This window comes from Canis lupus, chromosome 10 (genome assembly GCF_048164855.1).
Source record: "Canis lupus baileyi chromosome 10, mCanLup2.hap1, whole genome shotgun sequence".
NCBI lineage: Eukaryota > Metazoa > Chordata > Mammalia > Carnivora > Canidae > Canis > Canis lupus.
Window position 1 is genome coordinate 11,361,226 of NC_132847.1, and position 22,888 is coordinate 11,384,113.

General features: G+C 37.4%; 1 protein-coding gene across 2 annotated transcripts in view; it reads left to right on the top strand.

Moving 5' to 3' along the window:
• Positions 1–21,723: 21,723 nt before the first annotated feature.
• PRR16 (proline rich 16) overlaps positions 21,724–22,888 on the top strand; it is a 532,382-nt gene continuing 531,217 nt past the window's right edge. For both annotated transcript variants that reach the window (XM_072840680.1, XM_072840682.1), the window contains exon 1: positions 21,724–21,899. The gene's annotated coding sequence lies outside the window, so the exon portion shown is untranslated. The remainder of the gene's footprint in view (positions 21,900–22,888) is intronic.

Below are 22,888 nucleotides of genomic sequence, written 5' to 3' on the forward strand. Positions count from 1 at the left end.
CCTTCTATATTTACATCTGCAGACGCATTTAAAATGGGTCATGGAGAATAAATACTGTTCTCTCAGGGAGCTGTGCAGCTTTCAAAGTCCAATTCTTGATCTTACACAAATGGGAGTCCAAGGATTGTTTTACATTCTTTTTCTTAAATTTTATTTTTTAGTCTAAACCCATACTTCAAAAAAAAAATAAAATAAAATAAACCCATACTTCTTTAGCTATAGAATTGTCTCCAAAGTTTCTAGCATTCTAATTTAGTGGTTTTCAATGTATTCCAATTGTTAGTAACCATAGACAATTTCTTTGTTTTTTTAGGTTTACTTCTAAACCTTGCTGTATTTCTTTGCTTCTTTGCTTCCATGCCTATTTCTTTGAACCTAGTGGTAGCTGCCATCTGAATAAGAGGTTTTGGTAGGAAAGCAACATCCTTAATCTTATTTTTGGCTCTAGGGTTGACTTCCTTGTCTAATGGAGAATGTGACTTTGTGCCCACAGCCTTTTTCAGTTTTAACTCTTTTATTAGGGTGTTTGAAGAAATTGACTTCTCTGCAAGACCCTGATACCTGCCTGCAAACCAGCTAGTCCTTTCCTGAGCTCATTTCTTTCTCATGATACTTTGACAAATGCATCAAGCAGCAGTCAAACCAAATACCCTGGCCAATTTCCTTACCATTTCCTGAGCTCAAGATTTAGTAGATGCCTGGGTCTGTCTTCAGGATTTTTATAAGCAACAGTTTTAACATCTATTTAGACAAAAAATAAGAGTTGTTCACCATTCTGGCATCCCGTAGGTGTTTCTCACCCACTTACTGCTACCATTTTCAAAGTAGGGAACTTGAGTAACACAACACTCCCCTCATTCCAATCTCTCATAAGTAAGAGCATGGAAATACCCTCAAGAGATTTTCAGACCAAGATTGGAAGCAGCACATTCAGTCTGGTTCATATTTCTTTGTGAAATACTCATGCACATGCCCAGAATTTATCACGTGGAGGCTGGAAAATGTAACCTAGCTTTGGGCCCAGAAATAAGAGGAAGTAAATGTTGGTGAGTGCCTTGTGGACACTGTGACAGATTCTTATGGATTTAGTATGTACACTTAATTATTATGTCATATTATGTTGACATAATTATTAGTATGTCATATTATTATACCAGATCTGGAATTTTTACTGAGGGCTCTCTCTGGAAATTTTGTAAGTAGTTGCCTCTTTTGAGTTGTATAAGTAAGCTCTTCATACCATTTATGTATATAAAGTTTATATGGAAAACCGAATTGATATTTTTGTTTTAAATGCATCATGAGATAAAAGTCTACAGAGAATATATGGAATTTTATTACACTATACAATAAGAAAAATTAAAATTTACCACTTTCTAGTAATTGTCATATTAGTCTTTTTGAAGTATATGTGGATCATAGTATGGTACTTGAACATGGACATTTATATCATTATGAATTTTACATGTACTTTTAGAATCAAAGTGTTCTAAGAAATTGTCAACTTATCTGAATTGACTTGAAACTTCCTAAATAGAAGTAACTTCTATTTATAAAAACATGACACCACAGTCAAGGTATCCAGAAAAAAAGAATGAGGGCTTTAAGGTCATGGTAGATTCCAACTCCAAGAATTCAGGGAACTTGGGGGCAGCCCCGGTGGCTCAGCAGTTGAGTGCCACCTTCAGTCCGGGGTATGATCCTGGATACCTAGGATCGAGTCCCACATCGGGCTCCTTGTATGGAGCCTGCTTCTCTCTCTGCCTGCCTCTCTCTCTCTCTCTCTCTCATGAATAAATAAAATCTTTAAAAAAAGAATTAAAAAAAAAAGAATTCAGGGAACTTGACTTTCTTAACTTTTGGATCTGCAGGACTAGCATAGGACTGGGCAAGTATAGGTGCTCAACATAAAAGTGATGAACTGGTGAGTAAAAACATGATACGTGAATCAGAATATTATTTGCTTAAAAGGGCTGTGGGATCTCAAATTTTTACAAAAAAATCACTAATTATGCACATCTTTAACAATGTATGGCCAATACATGGACATTTTCCCAAATAATAAGGTTATTGCTACAATTATGTAATAATGGCTAAGCATGAACTAATCTAAAGGACTCAGAGGATACATATAAATAAGATTTAGTCACATTGTTATTTGATTTTTATATATGAATTTTGCTGATTACTGAGCCAGTATAGGAAGTATTTCAAAAGTATTTGAAGATGTGGGTAATATAACCATGGTAATGACTTTTTGTGAGTGTGTGTGTGTGTGTGTGTGTGTGTGGTAATGATTTTTAAAGCAAAATGGGAAATAGGACCAAAAATGAAATGATACTGACACAGTCTGTGTTGAAGATTATTATGGGTAGAAGACCCTATGTAGGTAAAATATTATAAATATGAATTAAAGCAAATCAAATTATATTTTTCACTAGCAAAAGTTTATTAGGTTAAATATCTCTAAGGAAAAGTTTGATGGTTCTTTTGATCAATGAATGCAAAGAAAGTGAATGTATATCAGTGCTTTTGAAAATAATTTGATAGTTGACATCATGGATTCTCATTTTTTTCAAATTGTGGCTATTGAAAATTATTACAGAAAATCAAATTTAAAAACGTCAAAATTAGATGAGTTTGTTGGGAGAGAATAGTAAAGTTAGTGGTTTACAAATGAATTAAAAATGATTTGTTTCTGTGTTTCCATTATTTTGAATGTAAGTGCTATCAAAAACATTAAAAAGATGAACATAAGGGGGTTGCAGTAGGCTGAATCTTAATATTTATGGAGTAAAATTATCAGAAATATTTCTCTTATCACTGACACTTGGCAGTTTTATATTAGCAAAATATTTCTTTTTTTTAATTTATTTTTATCGGTGTTCAATGTACTAACATACAGAATAACTCCCCGTGCCCGTCACCCATTCACTCCCACCCCCCGCCCTCCTCCCCTTCTACCACCCCTAGTTCATTTCCCAGAGTTAGCAGTCTTTACGTTCTGTCTCCCTTTCTGATATTTCCCACACATTTCTTCTCCCTTCCCTTATATTCCCTTTCACTATTATTTATATTCCCCAAATGAATGAGAACATATAATGTTTGTCCTTCTCCGACTGACTTACTTCATTCAGCATAATACCCTCCAGTTCCATCCACGTTGAAGCAAATGGTGGGTATTTGTCATTTCTAATAGCTGAGTAATATTCCATTGTATACATAAACCACATCTTCTTTATCCATTCATCTTTCGATGGACACCAGGCTCCTTCCACAGTTTGGCTATCGTGGCCATTGCTGCTATAAACATTGGGGTACAGGTGTCCCTGCGTTTCATTGCATCTGTATCTTTGGGGTAAATCCCCAACAGTGCAATTGCTGGGTTGTAGGGCAGATCTATTTTTAACTCTTTGAGGAACCTCCACACAGTTTTCCAGAGTGGCTGCACCAGTTCACATTCCCACCAACAGTGTAAGAGGGTTCCCTTTTCTCCGCATCCTCTCCAACATTTGTGGTTTCCTGCCTTGTTAATTTGCCCCATTCTCACTGGTGTGAGGTGGTATCTCATTGTGGTTTTGATTTGTATTTCCCTGATGGCAAGTGATGCAGAGCATTTTCTCATATGCATGTTGGCCATGTCTATGTCTTCCTCTGTGAGATTTCTGTTCATGTCTTTTGCCCATTTCATGATTGGATTGTTTGTTTCTTTGGTGTTGAGTTTAATAAGTTCTTTATAGATCTTGGAAACTAGCCCTTTATCTGATACGTCATTTGCAAATATCTTCTCCCATTCTGTAGGTTGTCTTTGAGTTTTGTTGACTGTATCCTTTGCTGTGCAAAAGCTTCTTATCTTGATGAAGTCCCAATAGTTCATTTTTGCTTTTGTTTCTTTTGCCTTCGTGGATGTATCTTGCAAGAAGTTACTGTGGCCGAGTTCAAAAAGGGTGTTGCCTGTGTTCTTCTCTAGGATTTTGATGGAATCTTGTCTCACATTTAGATCTTTCATCCATTTTGAGTTTATCTTTGTGTATGGTGCAAGAGAGTGGTCTAGTTTCATTCTTCTGCATGTGGATGTCCGATTTTCCCAGCACCATTTATTGAAGAGACTGTCTTTCTTCCAATGGATAGTCTTTCCTCCTTTATCGAATATTAGTTGACCATAAAGTTCAGGGTCCACTTCTGGGTTCTCTATTCTGTTCCATTGATCTATGTGTCTGTTTTTGTGCCAGTACCACACTGTCTTGATGACCACAGCTTTGTAGTACAACCTGAAATCTGGCATTGTGATGCCCCCAGCTATGGTTCTCTTTTTTAAAATTCCCCTGGCTATTCGGGGTCTTTTCTGATTCCACACAAATCTTAAAATAATTTGTTCTAACTCTCTGAAGAAAGTGGTATTTGATATTTTGATAGGGATTTTGGTATTTTGATAAGGATTGCATTAAACGTGTAAATTGCCCCGGGTAACATTGACATTTTCACAATATTAATTCTGCCAATCCATGAGCATGGAATATTTTTCCATCTCTTTGTGTCTTCCTCAATTTCTTTCAGAAGTGTTCTATAGTTTTGAGGGTATAGATCCTTTACCTCTTTGTTTAGGTTTATTCCTAGGTATTTTATGCTTTTGGGTGCAATTGTAAATGGGATTGACTCCTTAATTTCTCTTTCTTCAGTCTCATTGTTAGTGTATAGAAATGCCACTGATTTCTGGGCATTGATTTTGTATCCTGCCACGCTACCGAATTGCTGTATGAGTTCTAGCAATCTTGGGGTGGAGACTTTTGGGTTTTCTATGTAGAGTATCATGTCATCGGCGAAGAGGGAGAGTTTGACTTCTTCTTTGCCAATTTGAATGCCTTTAATGTCTTTTTGTTGTCTGATTGCTGGGGCTAGGACTTCCAATACTATGTTGAATAGCAGTGGTGAGAGTGGACATCCCTGTCTCATTCCTGATCTTAGGGGAAAGGCTCCCAGTGCTTCCCCCATTGAGAATGATATTTGCTGTGGGCTTTTCGTAGATGGCTTTTAAGATGTCGAGGAAAGTTCCCTCTATCCCTACACTCTGAAGAGTTTTGGTCAGGAATGGATGCTGTATTTTGTCAAATGCTTTCTCTGCATCTAATGAGAGGATCATATGGTTCTTGGTTTTTCTCTTGCTGATATGATGAATCACACTGATTGTTTTACGAGTGTTGAACCAGCCTTGTGTCCTGGGGATAAATCCTACTTGGTCATGGTGAATAATTTTCTTAATGTATTGTTGGATCCTATTGGCTAGTACCTTGTTGAGAATTTTTGCATCCATGTTCATCAGGGATATTGGTCTTAATTTTCCTTTTTGGTGGGGTCTTTGTCTGGTTTTGGAATTAAGGTGATGCTGGCCTCATAGAATGAATTTGGAAGTACTCCATCTCTTTCTCTCTTTCCAAACAGCTTTAGTAGTATAGGTATGATTTCTTCTTTAAACGTTTGATAGAATTCCCCTGGGAAGCCATCTGGCCCTGGACTCTTGGGAGGTTTTTGATGACTGCTTCAATTTCCTCCCTGGTTATTGGTCTGTTCAGGTTTTCTGTTTCTTCCTGTTCCAGTTTTGGTAGTTTGTGGCTTTCCAGGAATGCGTCCATTTCTTCTAGATTGCCTAATTTATTGGCGTATAGCTGTTCATAATATGTTTTTAAAATCGTTTGTATTTCCTTGGTGTTGTTGGTGATCTCTCCTTTCTCATTCATGATTTTATTAATTTGAGTCTCCTCTCTCTTCTTTTTAATAAGGCTGGCTAATGGTTTATCTATCTTATTAATTCTTTCAAAGAACCAACTCCTGGTTCTGTTGATCTGTTCCACAGTTCTTCTGGTCTCGATTTCGTTGAGTTCTGCTCGAATTTTAATTAACTCTCTTCTTCTGCTGGGTGTAGGATCTATTTGCTGTTTTTTCTCTAGCTCCTTTATGTAAGGTTAGCTTTTGTATTTGAGTTCTTTCCAGTTTTTGAATGGATGCTTGTATTGCGATGTATTTCCCCCTTAGGACTGGTTTTGCTGCATCCCAAAGATTTTGAACGGTTGTATCTTCATTCTCATTAGTTTCCATGAATCTTTTTAATTCTTCCCTAATTTCCTGGTTGACCCTTTCATCTTTTAGCAGGATGGTCCTTAATCTCCATGTGTTTGAGGTCCTTCCAAACTTCTTGTTGTGATTTAGTTCTAATTTCAAGGCATTATGGTCTGAGAATATGCAGGGGATGATCCCAATCTTTTGGTATAGCTTCAGACCTGATTTGTGACCCAGTATGTGGTTTATTCTGGAGAAAGTTCCATGTGCGCTTGAGAAGAATGTGTATTCAGTTGAGTTTGGATGTAAAGTTCTGTAGATATCTGTGAAATCCATCTGGTCCAGTGTATCATCTAAAGCTCTCGTTTCTTTGGAGATGTTGTGCTTAGAAGACCTATCGAGGGTAGAAAGAGCTAGAATGAAGTCACCAAGTAGAAGTGTATTATTATCTAAGTATTTCTTCACTTTGGTTATTAATTGGTTTAAATATTTGGCAGCTCCCACAGTCGGGGCATATATATTGAAGATTGTTAAGTCCTCTTGTTGGATAGATCCTTTAAGTATGAGATAGTGTCCCTCTTCATCTCTCACTACAGTCTTCAGGGTAAATTTTAGTTTATCTGATATAAGGATGGCTGCCCCTGCTTTCTTTTGAGGGCCATTTGAATGGTAAATGGTTCTCCAACCTTTTATTTTCAGGTTGTAGGTGTCCTTCTGTCTAAAATGAGTCTCTTGTAGACAGCAAATAGATGGGTCCTGCTTTTTTATCCAGTCTGAAACCCTGCGCCTTTTGATGGGGTCATTAAGCCCGTTCACGTTCAGAGTTACTATTGAGAGATATGAGTTTAGTGTCACCATGACACTATTCTATTCAGTCCTTGTTTTTGTGGATTGTTCCACTGAACTTCTTCTTAAAGGGGAATTTTAAGAGTCCCCCTTAAAATTTCTTGCAGAGCTGGTTTGGAGGTCACATATTCTTTCAGTTGCTGCCTGTCTTGGAAGCTCTTTATCTCTCCTTCCATTCTGAATGAGAGCCTTGCTGGATAAAGTATTCTTGGTTGCTTGTTCTTTAGGTTCTTTAGGACCCTGAATATATCCTGCCAGCCCTTTCTGGCCTGCCAGGTCTCTGTGGAGAGGTCTGCTGTTACCCTAATACTCCTCCCCATAAAAGTCAGGGATTTCTTGTCTCTTGCTGCTTTAAGGATCTTCTCTTTATCTTTGGAATTTGCAAGCTTAGCTATTAAATGTCGAGGTGTTGAACGGTTTTTATTGATTTTAGGGGGGGGGATCTCTCTATTTCCTGGATCTGAATGCCTGTTTCCCTTCCCAGATTAGGAAAGTTTTCAGCTATGTTTTGTTCAAATACATATTCTGGCCCTCTGGCCCTTTTGGCGCCCTCGGGAACCCCAATAAAACGTAGGTTTTTCTTCCTCAGGCTGTCATTTATTTCCCTTAATCTATCCTCATGGTCTTTTAATTGTTTGTCTCTTTTTTCCTCAGTTTCCCTCTTTGCCATCAACTTATCTTCTGTGTCACTCACTCGCTCTTCCACGTCGTTAACCCTTGTCGCTAGGACCTCTAGTTTGGATTGCATCTCATTCAATTGATTTTTAATTTCTGCCTGATTGGATCTAAATTCTGCAGTCATGAAGTCTCTATAGTCCTTTATGCTTTTCTCTAGAGCCACCAGTAGCTGTAGTGCTTCTGAACTGGCTTTCTGACATTGAATTATAATCCAGATTTTGTAACTCTGTGGGAGAGAGGACTGTTTCTGATTCTTTCTTTTGAGGTGAGGTTTTCTTTCTAGTCAGTTTGCTCAGTGCAGAGTGGCCAAAAACAAGTTGTATTGGGAAAAGGAGAAAAAGAGAGAAAGAGAAGGGAAGAAAAGAGAAAAAGAAAAAAGAAAAAAGGAAGAAAAAAAGGAAAAAAGAGAGGAAAAAGAGAAAGAAAAAGAAAGGTGAAAAAAGAGGGTGGGGGGAAGCAATCAGAAATCAAAAAGAAAAAAAAAAAACACGGGGGAGTATCTTCTGATTCTGTATACTTTTAAGTCCCCGGACTTCCCCTGGAACTTGTCCGTCTAGCAGGTCTTCTGGGGGAGGGGCCTGTTGTGCTGATTTTCAGGTGTTAGCACTTGGGGGAGCTGCTCTGCCCCTGCCCGGTGCAGGGCTCAGTGGGGGTTGTTTACCCCGTGAGGCCCCAGGAGGAAAAACCACGGTGGCGGGGCCAGCTCTGGAGCCCTGGAGTCAGCCCCTGCAGTAACTCTGGAGCTCTCCGTCTGCAGGGCCTGGAGGCTCCGGGGCGGGGCTGCTGATCTGCTCAGCTGGGGCAGGAGCGTCCTTGCTGTCCTGGGCCCTCCCGGCCTCTGCCTGTCCCGGGGAGGCTGGATCCTGGGCTGTGTCCCGGCGCCCTGTGCTCCGGAGCCTGCGTTGTTGGATTCGCGCTCCTGCCCCGCAGCCCCCTCCGCGGAGCCTCCCCCGAGCCCTCCGAGCTGCTCCCGCCCCGCAGCCCCCTCCGCGGAGCCACCCCCGAGCCCCCCGAGCTGCTCCCGCCCCGCAGCCCCCTCCGCAGAGCAGCCCCCAGCCCCTCCGAGCTGCTCCGGGTCCCGCCCGGTCCCACCGTGCGCGCTGCAGCCCTTAGGGAGCTCGGCGCACTCTCCCGGGGCGCAGGTGTCTGTTAGTGTCCCCGGGAGCCCGAGGGCATCCCCCCCCTCCTGGGTCCTGCTCCACCTCCCCGCGAGCCCCTTTCCACCCGGGAAGTTTGGTGCAGCTCCTGCTTCTCCCGGACGGGGCTCTCCTGTCCTGGGGACACTCGCCCGGCCTCAGCCCGGCTCCTCGCGGGGCCCCTCCTCCTTGGAGGCCTTTGTTTCTTTCTTTTTCCCCGTCTTCTTACCTTGATAGACGCGCGAACTCTTCTCACTGTAGCATTCCAGCTGGTCTCTCTTTAATTCTCAGGCCGAATTGATAGATTTTCAGGATAATTTGAAGGTTTTCTAGGTAATTTGGTGGAGACAGGTGATTTGGGGACCCTACTCTTCCGCCCTCCTGCCCCCCCTCTCTAGCAAAATATTTCTAACAAGAAAGTATTTCCAGCAAGCATGATCAGCCACATGCCAGGCACTGGGCTTAGCGGTAGGTCTAAATTAGTCTGCAGGACTGACAAAGAGCTAATTTTTGGTGCTAAAATTGTAATGGAATTTTTCTCTCGTTTATGTAATTGAACTGTTCTCCATGTGGAAGGACAGCAGTCAGAAACTCTGAACCCTCCTCACTTTGACTTTAGATACAACTGAGTATCTGGACACACGTTCCTAATGTAGCTGGATACGCGTTCCCCACTCCAAAATTGTGTAAGGAGGAGAATTATTTTCTTGACCTTAAATGATTTTCGTGAAGATGTGAGTCAGTGGTACAGTGGCAATTAAAACCTGAAGGAAACAAGCAAGACCATGGAGGGTAGTATATTATGAGGCCACATATGAATGGCTCAGTAAGTCAAGATTTAATACATGCCTTGTTTTTTATGAATAGCAGATTTCATTGCCAAAGAAGAGGATCACAAATACTTTACTACAGAATTGACTAAGGATAATGGGATAACCTTAAAAAGAGGTAAAGGAATCAGGGACAGCCAAGTTGTATTGTACCATGACGTAGAAAGAAGTAGAATTTTCATTGGAAACTGTCAATGTCAGGCCAGGGGTAAAAATGAGACAGCATGTCTCATAGACATAACTATGGACATAAATTAGATGATCTCTTTCTCCAATTCCATTGTTTTTCCATTAGAGTGGAAGACAAGTTACAGAAATCCAAGCCCCCACTGTGCACTGTTTGAAGAACGAGACATACTGCTGTTGATAAATACTATATCTCTGTCAGAAAGAGTAGAAATCTTGACATCACTCCATGGGTTTCATTTTAAAATGAATATAAATGGCTTTAAGTACTTTTTATTGTTCTGTTTGTGTTGGCAGTGTGAGCCATAGGTCTTCCTATATTGCACTGTAAATAAACATTATGTCACTAACATTAGACTCACTGTGATGGATGGTGTACCTTTCTCAACTCTCAATTGTCTCATTATCCAAGTTCTATTGGGTCATTAAACAAACATTAGATACTTGCTCTCCCCGGAATAAAATTGCTTGCTCGGGACTCAGCTCCAGAATCACTCAGGAACTAAAACTCCTTGGAGAATTTTATGTATATGTGTGTGCGTGTGTGCATGTATAATGCTAGATGAATAACTACCATTAATTTCACACTATATAATATATATTTATAATTATACATTTTATAAATAGTATATATATTTATATCATGAGCTGTATGGCCAAGCATATAGAACATCTGCATTTTTTTTTATGGTCTAAAGCCTGATTTTGTGTACAATGTTTGAATGCTGGCTAATGTCCATTAGTTTATTTGAGATTTGTGTTTCTGCTTATGATTCTCTTCTTATTACTGTTAACTTGAATAAGAGGCTCTCTCTCATTCATAGAATATTTCAGACAATTGGTAGTTTTGAATTAGAAGGATCCTGCATTTCACAGAAGTCTGCAACTTTCATCTAAAAAACAAATAATGAGCTCTGAGAGAAGAGTGCAGAGAGAAAGCAGAGTTAGTGCATTTGCCCCCATTTTCTTTTTCTTCTGTGGCTGTGAGACTTGTTTTTTCATCACTGACCCTTAATGTATTTTTGTGTCCTTGAATGGAGGTTAATCAGAGAAGGGAGAACCAAACAGCTCATAATCTATTTAAATAATTTTTGATCATTTTCACTTTATTTTGGAAGAAATAAAGGATGCCTTTAATATTTTAACACATACTGGTTCTTGCTGAGATAGAGAATTCTGAAATTTAGAGTAAAACAGTGCTGTAAAATAGTGTCCATTTGGAAACAGAAGAAATTCCACTAATTTCATGTAAGCTACAACACAATTTTATACAACTAAAATCTTTAAATAAATAGCCACCATTATGTATCACAGGGCAGAGGCTAGACTTTTAAAACTTACACAAACTTTTCCATTTTACCACATCTTTTGCCACAGGCACTACCTAGAGGGTGAGGAGACTACTTTCAGCACTGACAGTCAGTCAATAATCAAATGTATCAACAGTTCTCACTGGGCATTCTCTCTGTAAGGTACTGGGATAGGCATTTTGAGAAATAAAAAAAATAGATACAGTAGCTACTTAAGCTTAAAATCTCATTAGAAAACAAAGAATAATAATTAAAGTGAGCATACTAATGACAACTTAATATTGACAGCATTTGGACTAAAGATATTTTATATAACCATATTCATAGGTACTTTCAAAGTGATTCTTTGCCAATTTTCCTACTTTCTTTTCTGATTTCTGTTGAACTGCTATGATTTGAAATATGATGGGAGAGATAGGAGACATCATTCTTTTTTTCCAAATACAATCCCATGAAGATCTGCTTTTTTTTTTTCAGTATTAGTGAGGAATAATTGACATATATCACTGGATAAGTTTAAGGAATACAGCATTATCCCTTGATTTACAGACATGATGAAAGGATTACCATAGTCAGCTCAGCTAACATCCATCTTCTCATATAGATATAATAAAAAGAAGAAAAAGGGGAAAAATGTTCTCCTTGTGATGAGAACTCTTAGTATTTACTCTCTTAACAACTTTCTTCCATAACAACTTTTATATCATATAGGAGTGTTAGCTCTATCATCATGGTGTACATTACATTCCTAGTACTTATTTGTCTTGTAACTAAAGGTTTGTACCTTTTGACCACGTTCTTCCAATTCCCCCTCCCCCTCCCTCTGCCTTGAATAACCATAATTATGCTCCTGTTTCTGTGAGTTTGTTTTTTTGTTTTTGTTTTTTAGGTTCTACATGTAAGTGAGATCAAACAGTATTTTTTTTCTGTTTCACTTCATCACAATGCCTTCACGATCCATCCATGTTGTTACCTTGTCATGGTAGGAATTCCTCATTTTTGATGGCTGAATAATATCATAATATTCCTTGCATATATATGTGTGTGTGCACACCCACACAACATATATATAAATATATGCAACCTCTTTATTAAATATAAATATATGCAACTTCTTTATATATATATTCTTTATATATATTTGCATATATATCACAACTTCTATATTTATTAATCCTTTGATGGTTGTTTCCATGAAAGATCTACATTTGATATTCTTCTTTACACCTATCTTAACCTGTAAGATACCCAAGTTATCAAATTTACAGAACTGGGTGCTAAATAGGCAACACACTGAGATAACTTAATTGCTCTGTGCACACAAACTGAAAATTTAAAACTTTAGAGAATGTTCAACCCTAAAAAAGAGTTATTATTCAGCTATCAGTATTCTTATAAGATACTTCTATTGGGGCAGCTGAATGGCTCAGTCAGTTGGGTGTCTAACTTGATTTTGGGTCAGGTTGTGATCTCAAGTTCATGGGATTGAATTCCCTTGTTGGCTCCACACTCAGTGCAGAATCTGCTTGAGATTCTCTCTCTCCCTCTCCATCTGCCCCTCCTCCTGTTTGTATGCTATTTAATAATTAAGTAATTAACATCTTTTGAAAAAAATAACATCTCTCAATTCTGTAGTAACTAAGCTACCACATTTTTGGAATTAAGGTTCTGCAAAAGCATGTCTTCTCTAAGGCTGCAGTTTAAAAGTCATAATTTATCAGATTTCATTGGAAATGTGTGTGTATTTAGTGAAACCAGTATCCTCCTTCAGCCCTTATGGATAGAATGGGGATGTCAACAATGTGCTATAAATTGTGAACCATTTCAATAACTCCATAGGTAGAAATGTTCCTAGCATAAGCTCTTATTTTGGGATCATTTATAGATGTACTCTACTATCATCAAACTGGCTAGAATAGAAGTCTATAAGATAAAGCTTGATAAGTTAGAGTGGAAAGGAGACATCATGAGCCAGGAGTCCTAGTTTTTCTGAAACTTGCCTTGATAGTTTTGAGATTTCTGCTATGTCTGCCATGGAAGGAGGAGACACGGTGGGTAAATCACCAAATTATACTATATATATATATATATATATACACACACACACACACACACTATTAAAAATGAGAATAAAAAAATAAAAATGAGAATAGATGGTGAATATCAACCATTTCCTTTGATCAATGTCCTGTGATGTAAAATTTGAATATATAATGTCTCTTCACTTAAATATTTGATGTGATTTACATATACAGATCCTATATATGTACATTTCTTAGGTTGAAACAGTTTTTTTGTTAATAAAATTATTGCTTACATTTGGCAAGTTTACTGTGGCCCATGACATTTAAGAAGAAATCAGATGTTTTTTGTGTATTTTCTTTGCAGTTTGTCATATCTTTTATTCTCAAGTCTTTATTGGAATAATTTTAATGTCAGAGGTATTTTGAAATAGGATTCTCTGCCAATTCTTTAATACTTTTGATTTCATATTTGAAATTTTAAAAATTAAGTGAATTAATATTTTGACTACTGGCCACTTTCTGAACAATTTTAGCAGACTATTTCTGTACACAAGAAAGTCACAGTTCTATATATAATATAAAAGTAAAAAAAGAAAAACAAATCGAAATATCCTTGAAAGGTTGACCTCATTTTTATGCAATTAAAATTTCTACCCTGTGAAAAATTTTAAATTAGACCAGGTGAAAGGTTAACTTGGCATTTTCTTGTTTTAGAGTTGAGGTAGCTGAGGTATGAAAATTTTTTGTAAGTTGTTTGGGATGATCCATTTACTCACAGAGAGAACATGCCTTAACTGCTGAGGTCTTCTTGTGCTGTGGGGATTCTCTTCTAACCATGCCAAAGAGGGGCTCCTTTTGAATTCTCCTATTTCCGTCACAGACCTCACTGAAACCTCCAAATTTCATGTCACACATTTCATTTTATGTTGTCTCACAAACTTTGTGTGTGCTTCTTCCCTCCTTCCCTCCCTTCCTTCCTTCCTTTTCAGAGAGAGAAAGCATGCTTGCATGCATGAGTCTGGAGAGAGGAAGAGGGAGAAACAAACTCCTTGCTGACCAGGGAGCCCGATGTTGGGCTCAATCCTAGTACCCTGGGATCATGACCTGAGCCAAAGGTAGATGCTTAATCTACTGAGCCACCCAGGTTCCCCTTTGCACGTGTTTTTTATTTGCAGTGAGTGGTTGATCTGTTTTCAGATAAGTCTTTCAGTAGAATTAAAGGGACTTAGAAATTAGCAAAATTTAGAGTACACATGCGCTTATTTCTCAGTACTACCCTATTTGTTTGATTTAAAAGGAGAAGCTTTTGTTTCAGAATGGTACATACTTATTTTATATTGACTTGAAACATAGCTATACATCCTATCACCAATCTTTTGATGCTAAAGTCTTTTAAAAAGTATTCATGTACGAATCCTCAGATTAGAGTTTACATCTTCATTGTAGAAACCATACTACTTGTGATTTTCCTTGGGTTTCTCCAAACTAGAATGAGAAGTATCTGTGAAGACAACTGAATGCAGAATACCTTTAGAGTGCTACAATTTTTCTTCAAACATTAATTTTTTCTTATCCTTGCCTAATTGACTTTTATTTTTAAACACTTTTCTCTTTATTTACTTTGTTTTTATACTCATAGTATAATTAAATTACATAGTTGCAGTAATAGGTGCATACTACTGCCATAAAGATACTTGAGGTGATTCTAGGTGAGCATGCAGTTCACCTAGGAGAGCAGACTAACACAGATGTATTGGCAAACACTTCCAATCTAATTGATATTTTAATAGTGTTGATGACAGAAGGCATAGGGAGCATTAGTATTCTGGGAAATTGTTCTGGTTGATGTTGGTTACAAGAATCTCTTTTCACTTTAACATTCCTGTCTAAGAAAAAAATAGTGAAACAGCACCTTTTTTTAGAAGACAACAAAAGGAGATCTTAGGGTTAAACTTCTCAAGGCTTTATTTTCTGTTTTGCTCCCTGGATCTACCTACTGTAGATAGAGAGTATTTAAGTAAATCACCAACCTCTAGAGAAATTTTTACATCATCAGCTGCATTTGAAAGTCTGCTGAATGCCATGAAATCTCTTACCCTCTCCCCACTGAGAGGCATCATCACTGCAGCAAAACTGTTCAAGAAAATGGAAGTGGAGTTAGATTGCCTGAAATTAAAATGTGTAAACTTTGGGCAGTTTATTTCATATTTTTCATCTGTAAAAATGGGTATAGTAAGAGTACCTACTTACAGATTTACTGTTGTCAGTAAGCCTAACAAGCATATGAAGTGTACTCAAATTGGGCCTCAAAATAAGAGTTAATAGAATACAAAGATAAAAAATGAAATTCCCCAAGAATTGTATCTTACAACTTAGCTCTTATATTTAAAGAATGCTGATGAACTACTTACACATTTCCAATGATGTGAGAGTAACGAAGTTGATAAGGATGACAGAGATGTTTCTATTTTTATCTGGAATTAATAGATACATCCTACAAAAGGTAGAATTAAGCAAATTATGTAAATAAAGATGAAGCTCTCATTGCTCTTTGAAGTACATTTTAATGAAGATACTGATGTTCAATTTTAACATTGTGAAACTTACATTATGAAATGGTCTTTGACATGGCACTGTGCCTGATATTTTTGATATCGAGTTCTTTTTAACATTTTCATTGAAGGACAACAAATGACTAGCAAAGGTACTGTGATTCATAGTAGTTGTAATCAGAACCAAAGTTCCCCATGTCAGAGGGCATTGGACAAGAAATGCCAGAATAGTGCATACCTCCTCTAGTTGATTTCATTTTGGTCATTTTATTTCATCTCAGTCTGTGGTGGTGTTTTTGGCAACCATTGATATCCTCAGATAATACACAATCTGCTCTACTGTGGAAGGCTGGAGAATGACCACATTTCTTAGTTTCACTATGCAAAACGTGGCTCTAAGAAAGCTTACAAAAATGTATCATTTCTCCCTCTTCCATTGTGTTAAAAAAGCTAAGCCTCCCTTCATTTTTCTAATTCTTTTTTGCCATATAGAAGAATCACCACTAGACCAGGCTCACATACCTGGGTATCCTCCTTGCTTGGAGGATATCCACCTTGGCCTTTCCTTGCTCTAGCTTTTAAAAAATACTGAAACTCCTAGACTTTTGTTTCCTTTCTCTGAAACAATAGCTGGGCCAGATGATTTATAAGATCTGTCTGACTCAAAAAAATAAATATATTTCACTCCCTTTTAAAATCTAACTCCTGGGCAGCCCCAGTGGCACAGCGAGTGGTTTAGCGCCGCCTTCAGCCCGGGGTGTGATTCTGGAGACCCGGGATCGAGTCCCACGTCAGGCTCCCTGCATGGAGCCCACTTCTCCCTCTGCCAGTGTGTCTGACTCTCTCTCTCTCTCTCTCTCTCTGTCTCTATGAATAAATAAATAAAATCTTTTAAAAAATAAAATAAAATCTAACTCCTAAAAATCGTATTGAACATAGTGACTTGCTTAGTAACTACCTATGCAACTTTTAAGGAACAAAAATAATTTCTTCCACATACTGAGTCTACTGGGCTTGCTTGGCTTTGCTTTATTTTATTACCTTGGCCTTTGAGTTAAGACCAAGTGGAGAGTCTGCTTAGAATAAAGTGCATCCTCTGTTTGAGGACTTGATTTTTGCCATGGCAAATGATTGGTTCCTGAAGAGTTTCTGAGATTCATGATATGTATGATTTATAGGGGGAACTGTGGAGAATTTGCTTTGTATTCTCTGATCATATCCCAGTGACACTCAACATGCAGACAATCATCACAGGACTATTCAGTCTAGCTCTTCTAACAATTACCAGTGTGAAGGGTTATCGATGGTGTGGACATTTGCTTTTACCACTTGATTTCTAGATTCTATGAGCAGTATAAGAGATGAATGATGTTTAAAACTAGATTATGATAAAACATAGCCTTGAATTTGGGGGGGGATTTTCTAATTTGTGTCCAATTTACCTATGTTTTCCACGTTGGAGTACCTCAATTCCCAAGAACCTCTAGTTTTAGATAAATTAATACTTGGAATGAACTCCCTCAATACTGAGAACCAGTATCCATGGCCTCACAGCAGAACTTCTAAAATAATCCCTGCTTTAGGAGGGAGACACATCAGTGGGTTTATGGTGTAATAAGACTTGCTCTTTTCACAGTTAAGGGCATTTGCAGCTCGTTGGTCACAATTTGGTAGTGGAAGCTGACTTCCATTTTTCCTCCTTCCAGGACAGCATGACAGAGTCCTACCTAGATCATTCCCTAAATTATGGGTCACAAGCACATACTGAAGCCATAAAATCATGGATTAGCGTTGCTTTTGGGAAATAAGCATAGTCATGGGGAGAGCAAAAGCTAATATATAATGTCTTAGCACTAGAAGACTTGCTACCAGAAAACTTTTGGATCTTCTAAGAATGAAAATCAGGTAGTGTTACTATTCTGTTTCAATCCATTTAATGGTATTTCACCTCATACTACATAAAATGGACTTAACTAACCAAGACCAACAAGGACTCAGCTTATCTCATTTAATTTTATGACTCTGTTTTCCCTTATTCTATTCCATTGTCACTGAGCTTCAGGCATTCAGTCCCTTTTTGGGTTCCAGGGACACACTAAGCTCTTTCCTGCCTTAGAGATGGGTACTAATAGTTGTTTCTGCTTAGGACACTTCTGCACAAGATTTAGAATGGCAGGGCTCCCTGGGTGTTTCAGATCTTAGTTTAAATATCCCTCAATGATGATTGTCCAGTTTAAAGTAGGTCTTTAGTCATTATTACATCACCTCAACATATTTTCTGTATGGCAGAAAATATTCCTAGTATTTCCTTGGTTTTGTTTTCTTTTCAGCCTTCAAATAAGAATGAGAGCTTACAGCAATTCCTAAATAAATAATGCTAAATGAAGAAATAAATGAAAAAATTAGATTTAAACTTCTAAGTTGCTTATGGGACATATTTTTAAAAGTCTTTTTAGTGAAACATCTGAGTTCACTGAAACATCCTGTGATATCTTTGTGTGGTTTTAGTACAAGGTGGATGAGTTAGAAATGCTTTGTAGTTACTGATAACAAAAAAGGAATTTTATAGGCATGAACATAAACTGAATGTTTTTGAAATAATCCTAGCAAGAAATTATAATGACTGTAGTTGGAAGTAGGCAGGTTTGTGATGTATTTATGAATAGAGCTGGTATTTGCTGATGGATTGAATGTGGATGTGAAGGAATGAAAGGAATCAGATGAATTCCAAGTTTTTGGTCTAAGCAAATTCATGGGTGAGCTTAACATTTGTGGGACATCCTTAGGAATTAGTATAGTGATCAAGATTCCTAAGTCTGATAAATGTAAGGTTATAAATAAATATATAAGTCTGGGACTCATCAGCTTATTCAAGGATAAGGCTATCTCCTAGGCAGAGTAGGGGTAGAAATATTTTACATCACTTCCGTAGTTGGAGATAAAAAGATAGGTGGTGTGGGCAGCAAAAGACATTAAATCAAGTCTTTAAATTATTTCGGATTCAGTTGTATTCTAGCCTGAACATGAAGGACTTTTCTCTTACTGTCTTGGGGTTATAAAAGAAAAAAATAGAGCAAAGAGGACTTGCTAACCCTCTATCAACATAACTTCCTATTCCTTCTAAAATATACCAAAGAGTATATGGTTCATGTAGTGAGGTAGCTATGGCTGCTTTCAACCACTTCTATAATTTTTTAGCTAGTACCCAGGGCTGTTAGATCCCTCTATTGAATTTTAATTTATGATTTCCGAAACCTGCTGAGTTTCCATTGACTGTAACAAGGTATCAGGCATTTTTGTCACTTCTCTTGAAATAATGGCCAACAGCCAAAGCTGAAGACAAATGCCTTACATACCAGACATTTATATCTATGAAGGGCTTCCTGGAAGGCACTAGTATAGAACTTCCTCTCATAGTCAGCATAAAGAAGAGTCCTGGGAGGCGGGGGAACTAGGTGTTGTTGGTCCTTTAAGGAGTATAAAATTATTGGAGAAAGCTATTTATTCCTTCCTCTACCTGAATCCAAGGGAGTGGGCATCAGGAGAATCACTTCCAAAGGATGGGGGTACCCAAAATAAGGAGAATTGCCGTTTTCCCCCCAGATGGAATTCTTTTTCAGCAAACTTCATGATTTGGAAATTTTTCTTGTGTCTCTCTGAGCAGGAGAGAAGAGAATTATAAAGAAATTACGGTGTTAATAACCCCAGCTTTCCAATGGCAAAGTCACAAAAATTTTCTGTGTAACACTTGGGCACTATAGTAATTCTGCCTAGAGTTAACATGTGGGTTATTTGCTGAATACTTGGATTCTTCCCTTCAGGTTAAGCCTAACTTTTTTGATAAAATGTTGGTTTCTACATCTTACAACTTCTTTTTGTGTCCATAAAAGAGAATCTATTCCACAGTTCTTTGTTACTGCTTTAGTGCCCTACTTTTGTAGCAACAGAGCTGATGACACTCAGGATATCATGAGATCAGCAATGCATAGATAGAAAGAAAGACCAGATCTTTGGAACTTGGACTTTGAGTCTGCTTAGGCAAGAGGAGAAGAAAGGCAGAGTTGGGGAGAAGGTACTCAATGACATACTTCTCTGCCCAACCCAGATCTCCATAGGGTCAATTTTTTAATAGTGATTTCCCCATGTAGTAGTAGCAATTTGGTATTTATTCATAGCAAATAGCCAAAAGCATATTAATAGAAAACATTCACTGACATGAAGTAAGTGTTTTTTTTTTTTTTTTTTTTTTAACGGATTCTTTTTGGAGAGAATCAAGTGTCCAAAGTGAAAAAGTTTTTCCTAATCTCATTTCAACCTAAGTGGCCAAATTTTATTTTATTTTTTTAAGATTTTGTTTATTTATTCATGAGACACACACACACACACACACACACACACACACACACACACACAGAGGCAGAGATACAGGCAGAGGGAGAAGCAGGCTCCATGCAGGGAGCCTGATGTGGGACTTGATCTCAGGACTCCGGGATCATACCCTGGGCCAAAGGCAGACACCAAACCGCTGAGCCACCCAGGCATCCCAAATTTTTTCTTTTCTTTTCTCCTTTTCTTTTCTTTTCTTTTCTTTTCTTTTCTTTTCTTTTCTTTTCTTTTCTTTTCTTTTCTTTTCTTTTCTTTTCTTTTTTCTTTCTTTCTTTCTTTCTTTCTTTCTTTCTTTCTTTCTTTCTTTCTTTCTTTCTTTCTTTCTTTCTTTCTTTCCTTTCTTTCTTTCCTTTCTTTCTTTCCTTTCTTTCTCTTCTTTTTCTTTTTTTTCTTTCTTTTCTTTCCCAAATTTTATTTTTCTAGGAGAAACATTCAAAAATGTTATCTCTTGCCATTATGTAGTTAAAAAGTACATGTGACTACTATCAACACACACACACTTAACACACAACCTCACTTATCTTAATTCATTGCAAATAATTGTACCTGTGTCCACAACTATGTAATCCTGGACCAGCTGCTAGATGGATTTGAAAATCTCTAACTTCACAAAATGTTCTGGCTTTCCTTATGGTTTTCCTAACCAGCTGGCAATTTGAAATGCTCTTAAAGTCAGGCTGTAGGACTTTATAGGAAGGTTTTCAGAGGAGGAACCTGACTAAATTTTAGGTGGAGAAGTATAATGGGGCAACTAGGGAACTTTCTAGAGACTTTACTTGTACAGTGAGCCAGTTCTTCCAAAAGACTTGTGTTTTGGGTGAGATGGGGGTGATGATGGTATGCAAAAAACTCCTAGAGTCCCGTCCTGGGGCTATCATGAGTTAAATTAATATGCCGTCTACATCCGTAACTTGAGGTCTCTGTGGAATCTATTTTACCTACATATAGAAATACATACAAGCATGTTGTTTTAATATAATTTTTCAGAGAGTCACACTTTGGGGTGGGCCTGAATCACTGAGGAAAAGAACACTGAATTCCACAGTAAGTTTTTGACCTTCGTAAAGAAAGTTTTATTTCAAAAATAAGTTATTTCTGGTTTGGAAATAATATCATTTTTCATTGTATGTTCTTTGAATTCTAAAAATATTGGTTTGGAGATGTCTGAGTAAAGGTTGAAACAATTTTTTATAAGCACAAAATGAATCTCTTTTTCATGCTTCCTTAATTCAAAAGCAGCAGATAGATTTTTTTTTTTTTTAGGATTAAAAGAAAAATGTCTTTTATGTTAAGATGAAAAAGAAGTTTTAGCTCCTATAAACATTACACAGGCAACTTCAAAGCCTATAAAAAGCACTATTTAGATAGAATGGCTTTTTCACCTTTAATTTTAGCATTACTGCTGTTATTTCATAAAAAAATGAAAAGATCCTTTTCTGTAAAGGATAGACGTGCTTTATTTAAACACTTAAATTTTATTATCAGTTGTTCAACTTGGCCTAAGTTCCATATACTATTTTCTGAAGTCCAAAGCATCAGTGTGTAGAGATAGAAAATGGGAAGAAAAGAGAACTTGGTATCAGCCTACAATGATTATAGTCTTAGTTGAAGTTTTTATGTACTGATGAATTATAGAAAGAGAAGGGGTGGGGAGATAGGAGTCATGCCAAACCTTTTCTTTCTTTCTTTTTTTTTTTTTTAAAGATTTTATTTATTTATTCATGATAGTCACACAGAGAGAGACAGAGAGGCAGAGACACAGGCAGAGGGAGAAGCAGGCTCCATGCAGGGAGCCCGACGTGGGATTCGATCCCGGGTCTCCAGGATTGCGCCCCAGGCCAAAGGCAGGTGCCAAACCGCTGCACCACCCAGGGATCCCCTAATGAAACCTTGCCAGGTAGGTTGTTTGCCATGATTTTTTTCAGCTTCTTGGAGGTAACTTTCACATCATGAAATAGATTTTCCCATCATAGTCTTACAGAGATAGACTAAGGAAATTTTTCCTATTCTTCAGTTTTAAAGTTTTTTGAATTGAATTAAAATTCCTCCAGAATCCTAACCATCTTTTCCACTCATAAACTAGTTCTCATCAAACTGAACTGTAAATGTTTCTCTGTAATCTTCTCAAAAAATGGTTTTTGCCTCAATATATATCAGGTTTCCTTCAACATGTACTTTTTAAAAAAACTGGATGAGAGTTAAAAAATGATCTCATTATACTGTTGTCTCAAGTATTGTCACCTTGGCTATGATTCAAAATAAAATTGGCATTACACCACAGAGATAGGTAGATTGATTTATTATGCTTGAGTACACTTTGTATTTTGTTATCCTTTGTGATACCTTTATCATGCAAATGACAAAAAACTATTTCCAGGGATTTCTTTTAGCAGATTAATTGAATCTTGACTCTATCTTCCCTCACCCTTTGTACTGTCTGCTTTTTTTTCCCTAAACAGGTCAATTATGACATCTCTCTGGCTTGAGAGGGAATTCATGGTGGTAGGCCCTGCCTCTTTCATGACATTTTCCCATTGTCTAGGAAGACATTTACTGACCATTCAGAAAGTTAGTAGATTCTCATTCTTTTATGCATTTACTTTGAAATTATTAGTATCTCCAATATTTTCACATTAGAACATGTAAAAAATTATCTGACCAAATTCTTCTCATAAATAAATGATATGTATATTAACTATACTTTGAGGCTTCAGTGGTTCATTTATTTCTCAGAATTCTAGAGATGTATAGTTTTCTGATGGTAACTAAGCTAATATAGACTTCTGTTTCTTCCCAGGAATTGAGGACTACTCCTGATCTTACTTAGAGTAGTAGACAATCCAGTATTTGAGGAACACGTGCCAGGTTCTGTAGGGTCCTCAAAAA